This window comes from Kogia breviceps, chromosome 4 (assembly GCF_026419965.1).
Source record: "Kogia breviceps isolate mKogBre1 chromosome 4, mKogBre1 haplotype 1, whole genome shotgun sequence".
NCBI lineage: Eukaryota > Metazoa > Chordata > Mammalia > Artiodactyla > Physeteridae > Kogia > Kogia breviceps.
In genome coordinates, this window is record NC_081313.1 from 127,638,111 (window position 1) to 127,656,623 (window position 18,513).

Consider the following 18,513-nt stretch of genomic DNA (forward strand, 5'->3'; position numbering starts at 1 on the left):
AGAATTTCTCTCTGTTTTGCCCTGCTTGTTTCTTCTTTATGTTGGAAATGTATCCTCAGAATGGGTCTGAGCTGATTTTCCCTGCTGGTTTTAGGCCGCTTTACACACACTTGATGCACTTACACAGAGATATCAAGACTTAGCTTTTAAGATGCTTACTAGTCGGATAGATACTTGTGCGATGAACAGGGTCTGGTGAGTCCAGTTGATTGAGCAAGGAGTAGGTCGTGTCCATTCCATATTCGGTTTTCGGAAGGGTATCTGTGCTCATTTCAAACTCGAGTTTTATGCGTCACCCCACCTCACCTTTCCCCTGAAGCAGGCATAAGTGTGTTTTCTAAAAGCGTGACTCTGTTCTGTTTGGGGATTCAGTGCATGGGGAGCGATTTTTACATTCCCTCGATAAGTGATATCATAAGTTTCTTTTTTTGTGGGACTTATTTCACTGAGGATGATCGTACCTAAATCCACTCAGGATGCTGCTACCAGCCTCATGACGTGGATTTCATGGCTGAGTGACACTCCATTGGACCTACGTAGCACCACTTGTCCACTTGTCCACTTGTCTTTGTCCACTTGTCCACTCGTCTTTGTCCACTTGGCTCTTTCCTGGGATATGAAACGTGTACCGGAGTGGAGGTTCTTGTCAAGACAGCAGCCCTCAACTTTGGGGTCCCTGTGTCTGGTTGATTTTTTCATTTTCCCAAGGTCAACGCCCATGTGTGGAAGTGCCCTATGCTCTGTGGTTCTGTGTTTTACATGGTTTGGGAAAGAGGATACACTTGTGAAGATTGGCTGTTGGCCATTGACATCCCGCCCATCAGCTTAACAAGGCTCCCTTGACTCCGTGGGCTGTCCTGCCTTTCTGGTTTTTAGACTTTTTTCGCCTGGCCCTTTTGCCCCGGGGGGGGGCGAGAGATTTCTTTGTAGTGCTGATTTGCTCTCCCAGGTTGCTTGGTTGGCCAAAAAGGGCGTATGCGTTTTTTCCTGAATATATTCAGGAAAAAACGCATACGCCCTTTTTGGCCAACCGCATCATTGTCCACGTTCTGGCGCTTTTCATGTGCTATCGGGGCCATTCCGATGTACCCGTTGACATCCGTTTCCTGCAGTTCTGCCTTGCGTTCAGCGCCTCTTCGTAGCCTGACCTCAATATATTTTGGGGCGATAGTTATCGTTTAGAACTCTGCAGGTTTGGGAAGTGCAGTGCCCCTGAGCTCCATTTCCCAAGTCGCTTTTTTGTGAGTGGGACGCAACACGGCTGGATGGCTTCACGCCCTATTGTCGATCCGGGGTGGCAGGCTGAACCGCTGGTGAATTCTTCTTCGTGATGGGAAATGAGAGTGACATGTGCCCGACCAAACACCTCCAGCGAGTCTCTCATTGGTTCCCCCTCTTGCAGTTCATCCTGCGGACAAATTGCAGACGGTACGAAAGAGGCATGGAAAGGCGCCGAGTCTCCAAGTGGGGAGATTGTTAGTAAGGGGGCCTGAATGGAGAACACGAGCACCAGGAGATGAAAACTGAGGTGAGTTTCAGAAAGCTTTCCCGATCCCACGGTGTAGCAACCGCTGGGTTTCCAATGAGTGCTTTCGCTGTCGGAAGATTGCGTTGAACCTGGAGAGTTGGGACCCATGGAATGGGGAGCACGCAGGATTCCTTTCAAGGGTCTGCATTTGCTTTCCCAACCTCACCAATCGTCTCAGCCCCAAGAGTGTCCAGCCTTATGTCTTCTGCCGCTGGGGCTGTAGATGTGGTCAATCCTGGTTGCATGCCAGTCCCTGAACGCATTTTGGAAGAATTTCTCTCTGTTTTGCCCTGCTTGTTTCTTCTTTATGTTGGAAATGTATCCTCAGAATGGGTCTGAGCTGATTTTCCCTGCTGGTTTTAGGCCGCTTTACACACACTTGATGCACTTACACAGAGATATCAAGACTTAGCTTTTAAGATGCTTACTAGTCGGATAGATACTTGTGCGATGAACAGGGTCTGGTGAGTCCAGTTGATTGAGCAAGGAGTAGGTCGTGTCCATTCCATATTCGGTTTTCGGAAGGGTATCTGTGCTCATTTCAAACTCGAGTTTTATGCGTCACCCCACCTCACCTTTCCCCTGAAGCAGGCATAAGTGTGTTTTCTAAAAGCGTGACTCTGTTCTGTTTGGGGATTCAGTGCATGGGGAGCGATTTTTACATTCCCTCGGTAAGTGATATCATAAGTTTCTTTTTTTGTGGGACTTATTTCACTGAGGATGATCGTACCTAAATCCACTCAGGATGCTGCTACCAGCCTCATGACGTGGATTTCATGGCTGAGTGACACTCCATTGGACCTACGTAGCACCACTTGTCCACTTGTCCACTTGTCTTTGTCCACTTGTCCACTCGTCTTTGTCCACTTGGCTCTTTCCTGGGATATGAAACGTGTACCGGAGTGGAGGTTCTTGTCAAGACAGCAGCCCTCAACTTTGGGGTCCCTGTGTCTGGTTGATTTTTTCATTTTCCCAAGGTCAACGCCCATGTGTGGAAGTGCCCTATGCTCTGTGGTTCTGTGTTTTACATGGTTTGGGAAAGAGGATACACTTGTGAAGATTGGCTGTTGGCCATTGACATCCCGCCCATCAGCTTAACAAGGCTCCCTTGACTCCGTGGGCTGTCCTGCCTTTCTGGTTTTTAGACTTTTTTCGCCTGTCCCTTTTGCCCCGGGGGGGGGCGAGAGATTTCTTTGTAGTGCTGATTTGTTCTCCCAGGTTGCTTGGTTGGCCAAAAAGGGCATATGCGTTTTTTCCTGAATATATTCAGGAAAAAACGCATACGCGCTTTTTGGCCAACCGCATCATTGTCCACGTTCTGGCGCTTTTCATGTGCTATCGGGGCCATTCCGATGTACCCGTTGACATCCGTTTCCTGCAGTTCTGCCTTGCATTCAGCGCCTCTTCGTAGCCTGACCTCAATATATTTTGGGGCGATAGTTATCGTTTAGAACTCTGCAGGTTTGGGAAGTGCAGTGCCCCTGAGCTCCATTTCCCAAGTCGCTTTTTTGTGAGTGGGACGCAACACGGCTGGATGGCTTCACGCCCTATTGTCGATCCGGGGTGGCAGGCTGAACCGCTGGTGAATTCTTCTTCGTGATGGGAAATGAGAGTGACATGTGCCCGACCAAACACCTCCAGCGAGTCTCTCATTGGTTCCCCCTCTTGCAGTTCATCCTGCGGACAAATTGCAGACGGTACGAAAGAGGCATGGAAAGGCGCCGAGTCTCCAAGTGGGGAGATTGTTAGTAAGGGGGCCTGAATGGAGAACACGAGCACCAGGAGATGAAAACTGAGGTGAGTTTCAGAAAGCTTTCCCGATCCCACGGTGTAGCATCCGCTGGGTTTCCAATGAGTGCTTTCGCTGTCGGAAGATTGCGTTGAACCTGGAGAGTTGGGACCCATGGAATGGGGAGCACGCAGGATTCCTTTCAAGGGTCTGCATTTGCTTTCCCAACCTCACCAATCGTCTCAGCCCCAAGAGTGTCCAGCCTTATGTCTTCTGCCGCTGGGGCTGTAGATGTGGTCAATCCTGGTTGCATGCCAGTCCCTGAACGCATTTTGGAAGAATTTCTCTCTGTTTTGCCCTGCTTGTTTCTTCTTTATGTTGGAAATGTATCCTCAGAATGGGTCTGAGCTGATTTTCCCTGCTGGTTTTAGGCCGCTTTACACACACTTGTTGCACTTACACAGAGATATCAAGACTTAGCTTTTAAGATGCTTACTAGTCGGATAGATACTTGTGCGATGAACAGGGTCTGGTGAGTCCAGTTGATTGAGCAAGGAGTAGGTCGTGTCCATTCCATATTCGGTTTTCGGAAGGGTATCTGTGCTCATTTCAAACTCGAGTTTTATGCGTCACCCCACCTCACCTTTCCCCTGAAGCAGGCATAAGTGTGTTTTCTAAAAGCGTGACTCTGTTCTGTTTGGGGATTCAGTGCATGGGGAGCGATTTTTACATTCCCTCGATAAGTGATATCATAAGTTTCTTTTTTTGTGGGACTTATTTCACTGAGGATGATCGTACCTAAATCCACTCAGGATGCTGCTACCAGCCTCATGACGTGGATTTCATGGCTGAGTGACACTCCATTGGACCTACGTAGCACCACTTGTCCACTTGTCCACTTGTCTTTGTCCACTTGTCCACTCGTCTTTGTCCACTTGGCTCTTTCCTGGGATATGAAACGTGTACCGGAGTGGAGGTTCTTGTCAAGACAGCAGCCCTCAACTTTGGGGTCCCTGTGTCTGGTTGATTTTTTCATTTTCCCAAGGTCAACGCCCATGTGTGGAAGTGCCCTATGCTCTGTGGTTCTGTGTTTTACATGGTTTGGGAAAGAGGATACACTTGTGAAGATTGGCTGTTGGCCATTGACATCCCGCCCATCAGCTTAACAAGGCTCCCTTGACTCCGTGGGCTGTCCTGCCTTTCTGGTTTTTAGACTTTTTTCGCCTGGCCCTTTTGCCCCGGGGGGGGGCGAGAGATTTCTTTGTAGTGCTGATTTGTTCTCCCAGGTTGCTTGGTTGGCCAAAAAGGGCGTATGCGTTTTTTCCTGAATATATTCAGGAAAAAACGCATACGCCCTTTTTGGCCAACCGCATCATTGTCCACGTTCTGGCGCTTTTCATGTGCTATCGGGGCCATTCCGATGTACCCGTTGACATCCGTTTCCTGCAGTTCTGCCTTGCGTTCAGCGCCTCTTCGTAGCCTGACCTCAATATATTTTGGGGCGATAGTTATCGTTTAGAACTCTGCAGGTTTGGGAAGTGCAGTGCCCCTGAGCTCCATTTCCCAAGTCGCTTTTTTGTGAGTGGGACGCAACACGGCTGGATGGCTTCACGCCCTATTGTCGATCCGGGGTGGCAGGCTGAACCGCTGGTGAATTCTTCTTCGTGATGGGAAATGAGAGTGACATGTGCCCGACCAAACACCTCCAGCGAGTCTCTCATTGGTTCCCCCTCTTGCAGTTCATCCTGCGGACAAATTGCAGACGGTACGAAAGAGGCATGGAAAGGCGCCGAGTCTCCAAGTGGGGAGATTGTTAGTAAGGGGGCCTGAATGGAGAACACGAGCACCAGGAGATGAAAACTGAGGTGAGTTTCAGAAAGCTTTCCCGATCCCACGGTGTAGCATCCGCTGGGTTTCCAATGAGTGCTTTCGCTGTCGGAAGATTGCGTTGAACCTGGAGAGTTGGGACCCATGGAATGGGGAGCACGCAGGATTCCTTTCAAGGGTCTGCATTTGCTTTCCCAACCTCACCAATCGTCTCAGCCCCAAGAGTGTCCAGCCTTATGTCTTCTGCCGCTGGGGCTGTAGATGTGGTCAATCCTGGTTGCATGCCAGTCCCTGAACGCATTTTGGAAGAATTTCTCTCTGTTTTGCCCTGCTTGTTTCTTCTTTATGTTGGAAATGTATCCTCAGAATGGGTCTGAGCTGATTTTCCCTGCTGGTTTTAGGCCGCTTTACACACACTTGTTGCACTTACACAGAGATATCAAGACTTAGCTTTTAAGATGCTTACTAGTCGGATAGATACTTGTGCGATGAAGAGGGTCTGGTGAGTCCAGTTGATTGAGCAAGGAGTAGGTCGTGTCCATTCCATATTCGGTTTTCGGAAGGGTATCTGTGCTCATTTCAAACTCGAGTTTTATGCGTCACCCCACCTCACCTTTCCCCTGAAGCAGGCATAAGTGTGTTTTCTAAAAGCGTGACTCTGTTCTGTTTGGGGATTCAGGGCATGGGGAGCGATTTTTACATTCCCTCGGTAAGTGACATCATAAGTTTCTTTTTTTGTGGGACTTATTTCACTGAGGATGATCGTACCTAAATCCAATCAGGATGCTGCTACCAGCCTCATGACGTGGATTTCATGGCTGAGTGACACTCCATTGGACCTACGTAGCACCACTTGTCCACTTGTCCACTTGTCTTTGTCCACTTGTCCACTCGTCTTTGTCCACTTGGCTCTTTCCTGGGATATGAAACGTGTACCGGAGTGGAGGTTCTTGTCAAGACAGCAGCCCTCAACTTTGGGGTCCCTGTGTCTGGTTGATTTTTTCATTTTCCCAAGGTCAACGCCCATGTGTGGAAGTGCCCTATGCTCTGTGGTTCTGTGTTTTACATGGTTTGGGAAAGAGGATACACTTGTGAAGATTGGCTGTTGGCCATTGACATCCCGCCCATCAGCTTAACAAGGCTCCCTTGACTCCGTGGGCTGTCCTGCCTTTCTGGTTTTTAGACTTTTTTCGCCTGGCCCTTTTGCCCCGGGGGGGGCGAGAGATTTCTTTGTAGTGCTGATTTGTTCTCCCAGGTTGCTTGGTTGGCCAAAAAGGGCGTATGCGTTTTTTCCTGAATATATTCAGGAAAAAACGCATACGCCCTTTTTGGCCAACCGCATCATTGTCCACGTTCTGGCGCTTTTCATGTGCTATCGGGGCCATTCCGATGTACCCGTTGACATCCGTTTCCTGCAGTTCTGCCTTGCGTTCAGCGCCTCTTCGTAGCCTGACCTCAATATATTTTGGGGCGATAGTTATCGTTTAGAACTCTGCAGGTTTGAGAAGTGCAGTGCCCCTGAGCTCCATTTCCCAAGTCGCTTTTTTGTGAGTGGGACGCAACACGGCTGGATGGCTTCACGCCCTATTGTCGATCCGGGGTGGCAGGCTGAACCTCTGGTGAATTCTTCTTCGTGATGGGAAATGAGAGTGACATGTGCCCGACCAAACAGCTCCAGCGAGTCTCTCATTGGTTCCCCCTCTTGCAGTTCATCCTGCGGACAAATTGCAGACGGTACGAAAGAGGCATGGAAAGGCGCCGAGTCTCCAAGTGGGGAGATTGTTAGTAAGGGGGCCTGAATGGAGAACACGAGCACCAGGAGATGAAAACTGAGGTGAGTTTCAGAAAGCTTTCCCGATCCCACGGTGTAGCATCCGCTGGGTTTCCAATGAGTGCTTTCGCTGTCGGAAGATTGCGTTGAACCTGGAGAGTTGGGACCCATGGAATGGGGAGCACGCAGGATTCCTTTCAAGGGTCTGCATTTGCTTTCCCAACCTCACCAATCGTCTCAGCCCCAAGAGTGTCCAGCCTTATGTCTTCTGCCGCTGGGGCTGTAGATGTGGTCAATCCTGGTTGCATGCCAGTCCCTGAACGCATTTTGGAAGAATTTCTCTCTGTTTTGCCCTGCTTGTTTCTTCTTTATGTTGGAAATGTATCCTCAGAATGGGTCTGAGCTGATTTTCCCTGCTGGTTTTAGGCCGCTTTACACACACTTGTTGCACTTACACAGAGATATCAAGACTTAGCTTTTAAGATGCTTACTAGTCGGATAGATACTTGTGCGATGAACAGGGTCTGGTGAGTCCAGTTGATTGAGCAAGGAGTAGGTCGTGTCCATTCCATATTCGGTTTTCGGAAGGGTATCTGTGCTCATTTCAAACTCGAGTTTTATGCGTCACCCCACCTCACCTTTCCCCTGAAGCAGGCATAAGTGTGTTTTCTAAAAGCGTGACTCTGTTCTGTTTGGGGATTCAGTGCATGGGGAGCGATTTTTACATTCCCTCGGTAAGTGATATCATAAGTTTCTTTTTTTGTGGGACTTATTTCACTGAGGATGATCGTACCTAAATCCACTCAGGATGCTGCTACCAGCCTCATGACGTGGATTTCATGGCTGAGTGACACTCCATTGGACCTACGTAGCACCACTTGTCCACTTGTCCACTTGTCTTTGTCCACTTGTCCACTCGTCTTTGTCCACTTGGCTCTTTCCTGGGATATGAAACGTGTACCGGAGTGGAGGTTCTTGTCAAGACAGCAGCCCTCAACTTTGGGGTCCCTGTGTCTGGTTGATTTTTTCATTTTCCCAAGGTCAACGCCCATGTGTGGAAGTGCCCTATGCTCTGTGGTTCTGTGTTTTACATGGTTTGGGAAAGAGGATACACTTGTGAAGATTGGCTGTTGGCCATTGACATCCCGCCCATCAGCTTAACAAGGCTCCCTTGACTCCGTGGCCTGTCCTGCCTTTCTGGTTTTTAGACTTTTTTCGCCTGGCCCTTTTGCCCCGGGGGGGGGGGCGAGAGATTTCTTTGTAGTGCTGATTTGCTCTCCCAGGTTGCTTGGTTGGCCAAAAAGGGCGTATGCGTTTTTTCCTGAATATATTCAGGAAAAAACGCATACGCCCTTTTTGGCCAACCGCATCATTGTCCACGTTCTGGCGCTTTTCATGTGCTATCGGGGCCATTCCGATGTACCCGTTGACATCCGTTTCCTGCAGTTCTGCCTTGCGTTCAGCGCCTCTTCGTAGCCTGACCTCAATATATTTTGGGGCGATAGTTATCGTTTAGAACTCTGCAGGTTTGGGAAGTGCAGTGCCCCTGAGCTCCATTTCCCAAGTCGCTTTTTTGTGAGTGGGACGCAACACGGCTGGATGGCTTCACGCCCTATTGTCGATCCGGGGTGGCAGGCTGAACCGCTGGTGAATTCTTCTTCGTGATGGGAAATGAGAGTGACATGTGCCCGACCAAACACCTCCAGCGAGTCTCTCATTGGTTCCCCCTCTTGCAGTTCATCCTGCGGACAATTTGCAGACGGTACGAAAGAGGCATGGAAAGGCGCCGAGTCTCCAAGTGGGGAGATTGTTAGTAAGGGGGCCTGAATGGAGAACACGAGCACCAGGAGATGAAAACTGAGGTGAGTTTCAGAAAGCTTTCCCGATCCCACGGTGTAGCATCCGCTGGGTTTCCAATGAGTGCTTTCGCTGTCGGAAGATTGCGTTGAACCTGGAGAGTTGGGACCCATGGAATGGGGAGCACGCAGGATTCCTTTCAAGGGTCTGCATTTGCTTTCCCAACCTCACCAATCGTCTCAGCCCCAAGAGTGTCCAGCCTTATGTCTTCTGCCGCTGGGGCTGTAGATGTGGTCAATCCTGGTTGCATGCCAGTCCCTGAACGCATTTTGGAAGAATTTCTCTCTGTTTTGCCCTGCTTGTTTCTTCTTTATGTTGGAAATGTATCCTCAGAATGGGTCTGAGCTGATTTTCCCTGCTGGTTTTAGGCCGCTTTACACACACTTGATGCACTTACACAGAGATATCAAGACTTAGCTTTTAAGATGCTTACTAGTCGGATAGATACTTGTGCGATGAACAGGGTCTGGTGAGTCCAGTTGATTGAGCAAGGAGTAGGTCGTGTCCATTCCATATTCGGTTTTCGGAAGGGTATCTGTGCTCATTTCAAACTCGAGTTTTATGCGTCACCCCACCTCACCTTTCCCCTGAAGCAGGCATAAGTGTGTTTTCTAAAAGCGTGACTCTGTTCTGTTTGGGGATTCAGTGCATGGGGAGCGATTTTTACATTCCCTCGATAAGTGATATCATAAGTTTCTTTTTTTGTGGGACTTATTTCACTGAGGATGATCGTACCTAAATCCACTCAGGATGCTGCTACCAGCCTCATGACGTGGATTTCATGGCTGAGTGACACTCCATTGGACCTACGTAGCACCACTTGTCCACTTGTCCACTTGTCTTTGTCCACTTGTCCACTCGTCTTTGTCCACTTGGCTCTTTCCTGGGATATGAAACGTGTACCGGAGTGGAGGTTCTTGTCAAGACAGCAGCCCTCAACTTTGGGGTCCCTGTGTCTGGTTGATTTTTTCATTTTCCCAAGGTCAACGCCCATGTGTGGAAGTGCCCTATGCTCTGTGGTTCTGTGTTTTACATGGTTTGGGAAAGAGGATACACTTGTGAAGATTGGCTGTTGGCCATTGACATCCCGCCCATCAGCTTAACAAGGCTCCCTTGACTCCGTGGGCTGTCCTGCCTTTCTGGTTTTTAGACTTTTTTCGCCTGGCCCTTTTGCCCCGGGGGGGGGGGGCGAGAGATTTCTTTGTAGTGCTGATTTGCTCTCCCAGGTTGCTTGGTTGGCCAAAAAGGGCGTATGCGTTTTTTCCTGAATATATTCAGGAAAAAACGCATACGCCCTTTTTGGCCAACCGCATCATTGTCCACGTTCTGGCGCTTTTCATGTGCTATCGGGGCCATTCCGATGTACCCGTTGACATCCGTTTCCTGCAGTTCTGCCTTGCGTTCAGCGCCTCTTCGTAGCCTGACCTCAATATATTTTGGGGCGATAGTTATCGTTTAGAACTCTGCAGGTTTGGGAAGTGCAGTGCCCCTGAGCTCCATTTCCCAAGTCGCTTTTTTGTGAGTGGGACGCAACACGGCTGGATGGCTTCACGCCCTATTGTCGATCCGGGGTGGCAGGCTGAACCTCTGGTGAATTCTTCTTCGTGATGGGAAATGAGAGTGACATGTGCCCGACCAAACACCTCCAGCGAGTCTCTCATTGGTTCCCCCTCTTGCAGTTCATCCTGCGGACAAATTGCAGACGGTACGAAAGAGGCATGGAAAGGCGCCGAGTCTCCAAGTGGGGAGATTGTTAGTAAGGGGGCCTGAATGGAGAACACGAGCACCAGGAGATGAAAACTGAGGTGAGTTTCAGAAAGCTTTCCCGATCCCACGGTGTAGCAACCGCTGGGTTTCCAATGAGTGCTTTCGCTGTCGGAAGATTGCGTTGAACCTGGAGAGTTGGGACCCATGGAATGGGGAGCACGCAGGATTCCTTTCAAGGGTCTGCATTTGCTTTCCCAACCTCACCAATCGTCTCAGCCCCAAGAGTGTCCAGCCTTATGTCTTCTGCCGCTGGGGCTGTAGATGTGGTCAATCCTGGTTGCATGCCAGTCCCTGAACGCATTTTGGAAGAATTTCTCTCTGTTTTGCCCTGCTTGTTTCTTCTTTATGTTGGAAATGTATCCTCAGAATGGGTCTGAGCTGATTTTCCCTGCTGGTTTTAGGCCGCTTTACACACACTTGATGCACTTACACAGAGATATCAAGACTTAGCTTTTAAGATGCTTACTAGTCGGATAGATACTTGTGCGATGAACAGGGTCTGGTGAGTCCAGTTGATTGAGCAAGGAGTAGGTCGTGTCCATTCCGTATTCGGTTTTCGGAAGGGTATCTGTGCTCATTTCAAACTCGAGTTTTATGCGTCACCCCACCTCACCTTTCCCCTGAAGCAGGCATAAGTGTGTTTTCTAAAAGCGTGACTCTGTTCTGTTTGGGGATTCAGTGCATGGGGAGCGATTTTTACATTCCCTCGATAAGTGATATCATAAGTTTCTTTTTTTGTGGGACTTATTTCACTGAGGATGATCGTACCTAAATCCACTCAGGATGCTGCTACCAGCCTCATGACGTGGATTTCATGGCTGAGTGACACTCCATTGGACCTACGTAGCACCACTTGTCCACTTGTCCACTTGTCTTTGTCCACTTGTCCACTCGTCTTTGTCCACTTGGCTCTTTCCTGGGATATGAAACGTGTACCGGAGTGGAGGTTCTTGTCAAGACAGCAGCCCTCAACTTTGGGGTCCCTGTGTCTGGTTGATTTTTTCATTTTCCCAAGGTCAACGCCCATGTGTGGAAGTGCCCTATGCTCTGTGGTTCTGTGTTTTACATGGTTTGGGAAAGAGGATACACTTGTGAAGATTGGCTGTTGGCCATTGACATCACGCCCATCAGCTTAACAAGGCTCCCTTGACTCCGTGGCCTGTCCTGCCTTTCTGGTTTTTAGACTTTTTTCGCCTGGCCCTTTTGCCCCAGGGGGGGGGGGGGGCGAGAGATTTCTTTGTAGTGCTGATTTGCTCTCCCAGGTTGCTTGGTTGGCCAAAAAGGGCGTATGCGTTTTTTCCTGAATATATTCAGGAAAAAACGCATACGCCCTTTTTGGCCAACCGCATCATTGTCCACGTTCTGGCGCTTTTCATGTGCTATCGGGGCCATTCCGATGTACCCGTTGACATCCGTTTCCTGCAGTTCTGCCTTGCGTTCAGCGCCTCTTCGTAGCCTGACCTCAATATATTTTGGGGCGATAGTTATCGTTTAGAACTCTGCAGGTTTGGGAAGTGCAGTGCCCCTGAGCTCCATTTCCCAAGTCGCTTTTTTGTGAGTGGGACGCAACACGGCTGGATGGCTTCACGCCCTATTGTCGATCCGGGGTGGCAGGCTGAACCTCTGGTGAATTCTTCTTCGTGATGGGAAATGAGAGTGACATGTGCCCGACCAAACACCTCCAGCGAGTCTCTCATTGGTTCCCCCTCTTGCAGTTCATCCTGCGGACAAATTGCAGACGGTACGAAAGAGGCATGGAAAGGCGCCGAGTCTCCAAGTGGGGAGATTGTTAGTCAGGGGGCCTGAATGGAGAACACGAGCACCAGGAGATGAAAACTGAGGTGAGTTTCAGAAAGCTTTCCCGATCCCACGGTGTAGCATCCGCTGGGTTTCCAATGAGTGCTTTCGCTGTCGGAAGATTGCGTTGAACCTGGAGAGTTGGGACCCATGGAATGGGGAGCACGCAGGATTCCTTTCAAGGGTCTGCATTTGCTTTCCCAACCTCACCAATCGTCTCAGCCCCAAGAGTGTCCAGCCTTATGTCTTCTGCCGCTGGGGCTGTAGATGTGGTCAATCCTGGTTGCATGCCAGTCCCTGAACGCATTTTGGAAGAATTTCTCTCTGTTTTGCCCTGCTTGTTTCTTCTTTATGTTGGAAATGTATCCTCAGAATGGGTCTGAGCTGATTTTCCCTGCTGGTTTTAGGCCGCTTTACACACACTTGATGCACTTACACAGAGATATCAAGACTTAGCTTTTAAGATGCTTACTAGTCGGATAGATACTTGTGCGATGAACAGGGTCTGGTGAGTCCAGTTGATTGAGCAAGGAGTAGGTCGTGTCCATTCCATATTCGGTTTTCGGAAGGGTATCTGTGCTCATTTCAAACTCGAGTTTTATGCGTCACCCCACCTCACCTTTCCCCTGAAGCAGGCATAAGTGTGTTTTCTAAAAGCGTGACTCTGTTCTGTTTGGGGATTCAGTGCATGGGGAGCGATTTTTACATTCCCTCGGTAAGTGATATCATAAGTTTCTTTTTTTGTGGGACTTATTTCACTGAGGATGATCGTACCTAAATCCACTCAGGATGCTGCTACCAGCCTCATGACGTGGATTTCATGGCTGAGTGACACTCCATTGGACCTACGTAGCACCACTTGTCCACTTGCCCACTTGTCTTTGTCCACTTGTCCACTCGTCTTTGTCCACTTGGCTCTTTCCTGGGATATGAAACGTGTACCGGAGTGGAGGTTCTTGTCAAGACAGCAGCCCTCAACTTTGGGGTCCCTGTGTCTGGTTGATTTTTTCATTTTCCCAAGGTCAACGCCCATGTGTGGAAGTGCCCTATGCTCTGTGGTTCTGTGTTTTACATGGTTTGGGAAAGAGGATACACTTGTGAAGATTGGCTGTTGGCCATTGACATCCCGCCCATCAGCTTAACAAGGCTCCCTTGACTCCGTGGGCTGTCCTGCCTTTCTGGTTTTTAGACTTTTTTCGCCTGGCCCTTTTGCCCCGGGGGGGGGCGAGAGATTTCTTTGTAGTGCTGATTTGTTCTCCCAGGTTGCTTGGTTGGCCAAAAAGGGCGTATGCGTTTTTTCCTGAATATATTCAGGAAAAAACGCATACGCCCTTTTTGGCCAACCGCATCATTGTCCACGTTCTGGCGCTTTTCATGTGCTATCGGGGCCATTCCGATGTACCCGTTGACATCCGTTTCCTGCAGTTCTGCCTTGCGTTCAGCGCCTCTTCGTAGCCTGACCTCAATATATTTTGGGGCGATAGTTATCGTTTAGAACTCTGCAGGTTTGGGAAGTGCAGTGCCCCTGAGCTCCATTTCCCAAGTCGCTTTTTTGTGAGTGGGACGCAACACGGCTGGATGGCTTCACGCCCTATTGTCGATCCGGGGTGGCAGGCTGAACCGCTGGTGAATTCTTCTTCGTGATGGGAAATGAGAGTGACATGTGCCCGACCAAACACCTCCAGCGAGTCTCTCATTGGTTCCCCCTCTTGCAGTTCATCCTGCGGACAAATTGCAGACGGTACGAAAGAGGCATGGAAAGGCGCCGAGTCTCCCAGTGGGGAGATTGTTAGTAAGGGGGCCTGAATGGAGAACACGAGCACCAGGAGATGAAAACTGAGGTGAGTTTCAGAAAGCTTTCCCGATCCCACGGTGTAGCATCCGCTGGGTTTCCAATGAGTGCTTTCGCTGTCGGAAGATTGCGTTGAACCTGGAGAGTTGGGACCCATGGAATGGGGAGCACGCAGGATTCCTTTCAAGGGTCTGCATTTGCTTTCCCAACCTCACCAATCGTCTCAGCCCCAAGAGTGTCCAGCCTTATGTCTTCTGCCGCTGGGGCTGTAGATGTGGTCAATCCTGGTTGCATGCCAGTCCCTGAACGCATTTTGGAAGAATTTCTCTCTGTTTTGCCCTGCTTGTTTCTTCTTTATGTTGGAAATGTATCCTCAGAATGGGTCTGAGCTGATTTTCCCTGCTGGTTTTAGGCCGCTTTACACACACTTGATGCACTTACACAGAGATATCAAGACTTAGCTTTTAAGATGCTTACTAGTCGGATAGATACTTGTGCGATGAACAGGGTCTGGTGAGTCCAGTTGATTGAGCAAGGAGTAGGTCGTGTCCATTCCATATTCGGTTTTCGGAAGGGTATCTGTGCTCATTTCAAACTCGAGTTTTATGCGTCACCCCACCTCACCTTTCCCCTGAAGCAGGCATAAGTGTGTTTTCTAAAAGCGTGACTCTGTTCTGTTTGGGGATTCAGTGCATGGGGAGCGATTTTTACATTCCCTCGGTAAGTGATATCATAAGTTTCTTTTTTTGTGGGACTTATTTCACTGAGGATGATCGTACCTAAATCCACTCAGGATGCTGCTACCAGCCTCATGACGTGGATTTCATGGCTGAGTGACACTCCATTGGACCTACGTAGCACCACTTGTCCACTTGTCCACTTGTCTTTGTCCACTTGTCCACTCGTCTTTGTCCACTTGGCTCTTTCCTGGGATATGAAACGTGTACCGGAGTGGAGGTTCTTGTCAAGACAGCAGCCCTCAACTTTGGGGTCCCTGTGTCTGGTTGATTTTTTCATTTTCCCAAGGTCAACGCCCATGTGTGGAAGTGCCCTATGCTCTGTGGTTCTGTGTTTTACATGGTTTGGGAAAGAGGATACACTTGTGAAGATTGGCTGTTGGCCATTGACATCCCGCCCATCAGCTTAACAAGGCTCCCTTGACTCCGTGGGCTGTCCTGCCTTTCTGGTTTTTAGACTTTTTTCGCCTGGCCCTTTTGCCCCGGGGGGGGGCGAGAGATTTCTTTGTAGTGCTGATTTGTTCTCCCAGGTTGCTTGGTTGGCCAAAAAGGGCGTATGCGTTTTTTCCTGAATATATTCAGGAAAAAACGCATACGCCCTTTTTGGCCAACCGCATCATTGTCCACGTTCTGGCGCTTTTCATGTGCTATCGGGGCCATTCCGATGTACCCGTTGACATCCGTTTCCTGCAGTTCTGCCTTGCGTTCAGCGCCTCTTCGTAGCCTGACCTCAATATATTTTGGGGCGATAGTTATCGTTTAGAACTCTGCAGGTTTGGGAAGTGCAGTGCCCCTGAGCTCCATTTCCCAAGTCGCTTTTTTGTGAGTGGGACGCAACACGGCTGGATGGCTTCACGCCCTATTGTCGATCCGGGGTGGCAGGCTGAACCTCTGGTGAATTCTTCTTCGTGATGGGAAATGAGAGTGACATGTGCCCGACCAAACACCTCCAGCGAGTCTCTCATTGGTTCCCCCTCTTGCAGTTCATCCTGCGGACAAATTGCAGACGGTACGAAAGAGGCATGGAAAGGCGCCGAGTCTCCAAGTGGGGAGATTGTTAGTAAGGGGGCCTGAATGGAGAACACGAGCACCAGGAGATGAAAACTGAGGTGAGTTTCAGAAAGCTTTCCCGATCCCACGGTGTAGCATCCGCTGGGTTTCCAATGAGTGCTTTCGCTGTCGGAAGATTGCGTTGAACCTGGAGAGTTGGGACCCATGGAATGGGGAGCACGCAGGATTCCTTTCAAGGGTCTGCATTTGCTTTCCCAACCTCACCAATCGTCTCAGCCCCAAGAGTGTCCAGCCTTATGTCTTCTGCCGCTGGGGCTGTAGATGTGGTCAATCCTGGTTGCATGCCAGTCCCTGAACGCATTTTGGAAGAATTTCTCTCTGTTTTGCCCTGCTTGTTTCTTCTTTATGTTGGAAATGTATCCTCAGAATGGGTCTGAGCTGATTTTCCCTGCTGGTTTTAGGCCGCTTTACACACACTTGTTGCACTTACACAGAGATATCAAGACTTAGCTTTGAAGATGCTTACTAGTCGGATAGATACTTGTGCGATGAACAGGGTCTGGTGAGTCCAGTTGATTGAGCAAGGAGTAGGTCGTGTCCATTCCATATTCGGTTTTCGGAAGGGTATCTGTGCTCATTTCAAACTCGAGTTTTATGCGTCACCCCACCTCACCTTTCCCCTGAAGCAGGCATAAGTGTGTTTTCTAAAAGCGTGACTCTGTTCTGTTTGGGGATTCAGTGCATGGGGAGCGATTTTTACATTCCCTCGGTAAGTGACATCATAAGTTTCTTTTTTTGTGGGACTTATTTCACTGAGGATGATCGTACCTAAATCCACTCAGGATGCTGCTACCAGCCTCATGACGTGGATTTCATGGCTGAGTGACACTCCATTGGACCTACGTAGCACCACTTGTCCACTTGCCCACTTGTCTTTGTCCACTTGTCCACTCGTCTTTGTCCACTTGGCTCTTTCCTGGGATATGAAACGTGTACCGGAGTGGAGGTTCTTGTCAAGACAGCAGCCCTCAACTTTGGGGTCCCTGTGTCTGGTTGATTTTTTCATTTTCCCAAGGTCAACGCCCATGTGTGGAAGTGCCCTATGCTCTGTGGTTCTGTGTTTTACATGGTTTGGGAAAGAGGATACACTTGTGAAGATTGGCTGTTGGCCATTGACATCCCGCCCATCAGCTTAACAAGGCTCCCTTGACTCCGTGGGCTGTCCTGCCTTTCTGGTTTTTAGACTTTTTTCGCCTGGCCCTTTTGCCCCGGGGGGGGGCGAGAGATTTCTTTGTAGTGCTGATTTGCTCTCCCAGGTTGCTTGGTTGGCCAAAAAGGGCGTATGCGTTTTTTCCTGAATATATTCAGGAAAAAACGCATACGCCCTTTTTGGCCAACCGCATCATTGTCCACGTTCTGGCGCTTTTCATGTGCTATCGGGGCCATTCCGATGTAGCCGTTGACATCCGTTTCCTGCAGTTCTGCCTTGCGTTCAGCGCCTCTTCGTAGCCTGACCTCAATATATTTTGGGGCGATAGTTATCGTTTAGAACTCTGCAGGTTTGGGAAGTGCAGTGCCCCTGAGCTCCATTTCCCAAGTCGCTTTTTTGTGAGTGGGACGCAACACGGCTGGATGGCTTCACGCCCTATTGTCGATCCGGGGTGGCAGGCTGAACCGCTGGTGAATTCTTCTTCGTGATGGGAAATGAGAGTGACATGTGCCCGACCAAACACCTCCAGCGAGTCTCTCATTGGTTCCCCCTCTTGCAGTTCATCCTGCGGACAAATTGCAGACGGTACGAAAGAGGCATGGAAAGGCGCCGAGTCTCCAAGTGGGGAGATTGTTAGTAAGGGGGCCTGAATGGAGAACACGAGCACCAGGAGATGAAAACTGAGGTGAGTTTCAGAAAGCTTTCCCGATCCCACGGTGTAGCATCCGCTGGGTTTCCAATGAGTGCTTTCGCTGTCGGAAGATTGCGTTGAACCTGGAGAGTTGGGACCCATGGAATGGGGAGCACGCAGGATTCCTTTCAAGGGTCTGCATTTGCTTTCCCAACCTCACCAATCGTCTCAGCCCCAAGAGTGTCCAGCCTTATGTCTTCTGCCGCTGGGGCTGTAGATGTGGTCAATCCTGGTTGCATGCCAGTCCCTGAACGCATTTTGGAAGAATTTCTCTCTGTTTTGCCCTGCTTGTTTCTTCTTTATGTTGGAAATGTATCCTCAGAATGGGTCTGAGCTGATTTTCCCTGCTGGTTTTAGGCCGCTTTACACACACTTGTTGCACTTACACAGAGATATCAAGACTTAGCTTTTAAGATGCTTACTAGTCGGATAGATACTTGTGCGATGAACAGGGTCTGGTGAGTCCAGTTGATTGAGCAAGGAGTAGGTCGTGTCCATTCCATATTCGGTTTTCGGAAGGGTATCTGTGCTCATTTCAAACTCGAGTTTTATGCGTCACCCCACCTCACCTTTCCCCTGAAGCAGGCATAAGTGTGTTTTCTAAAAGCGTGACTCTGTTCTGTTTGGGGATTCAGTGCATGGGGAGCGATTTTTACATTCCCTCGATAAGTGACATCATAAGTTTCTTTTTTTGTGGGACTTATTTCACTGAGGATGATCGTACCTAAATCCACTCAGGATGCTGCTACCAGCCTCATGACGTGGATTTCATGGCTGAGTGACACTCCATTGGACC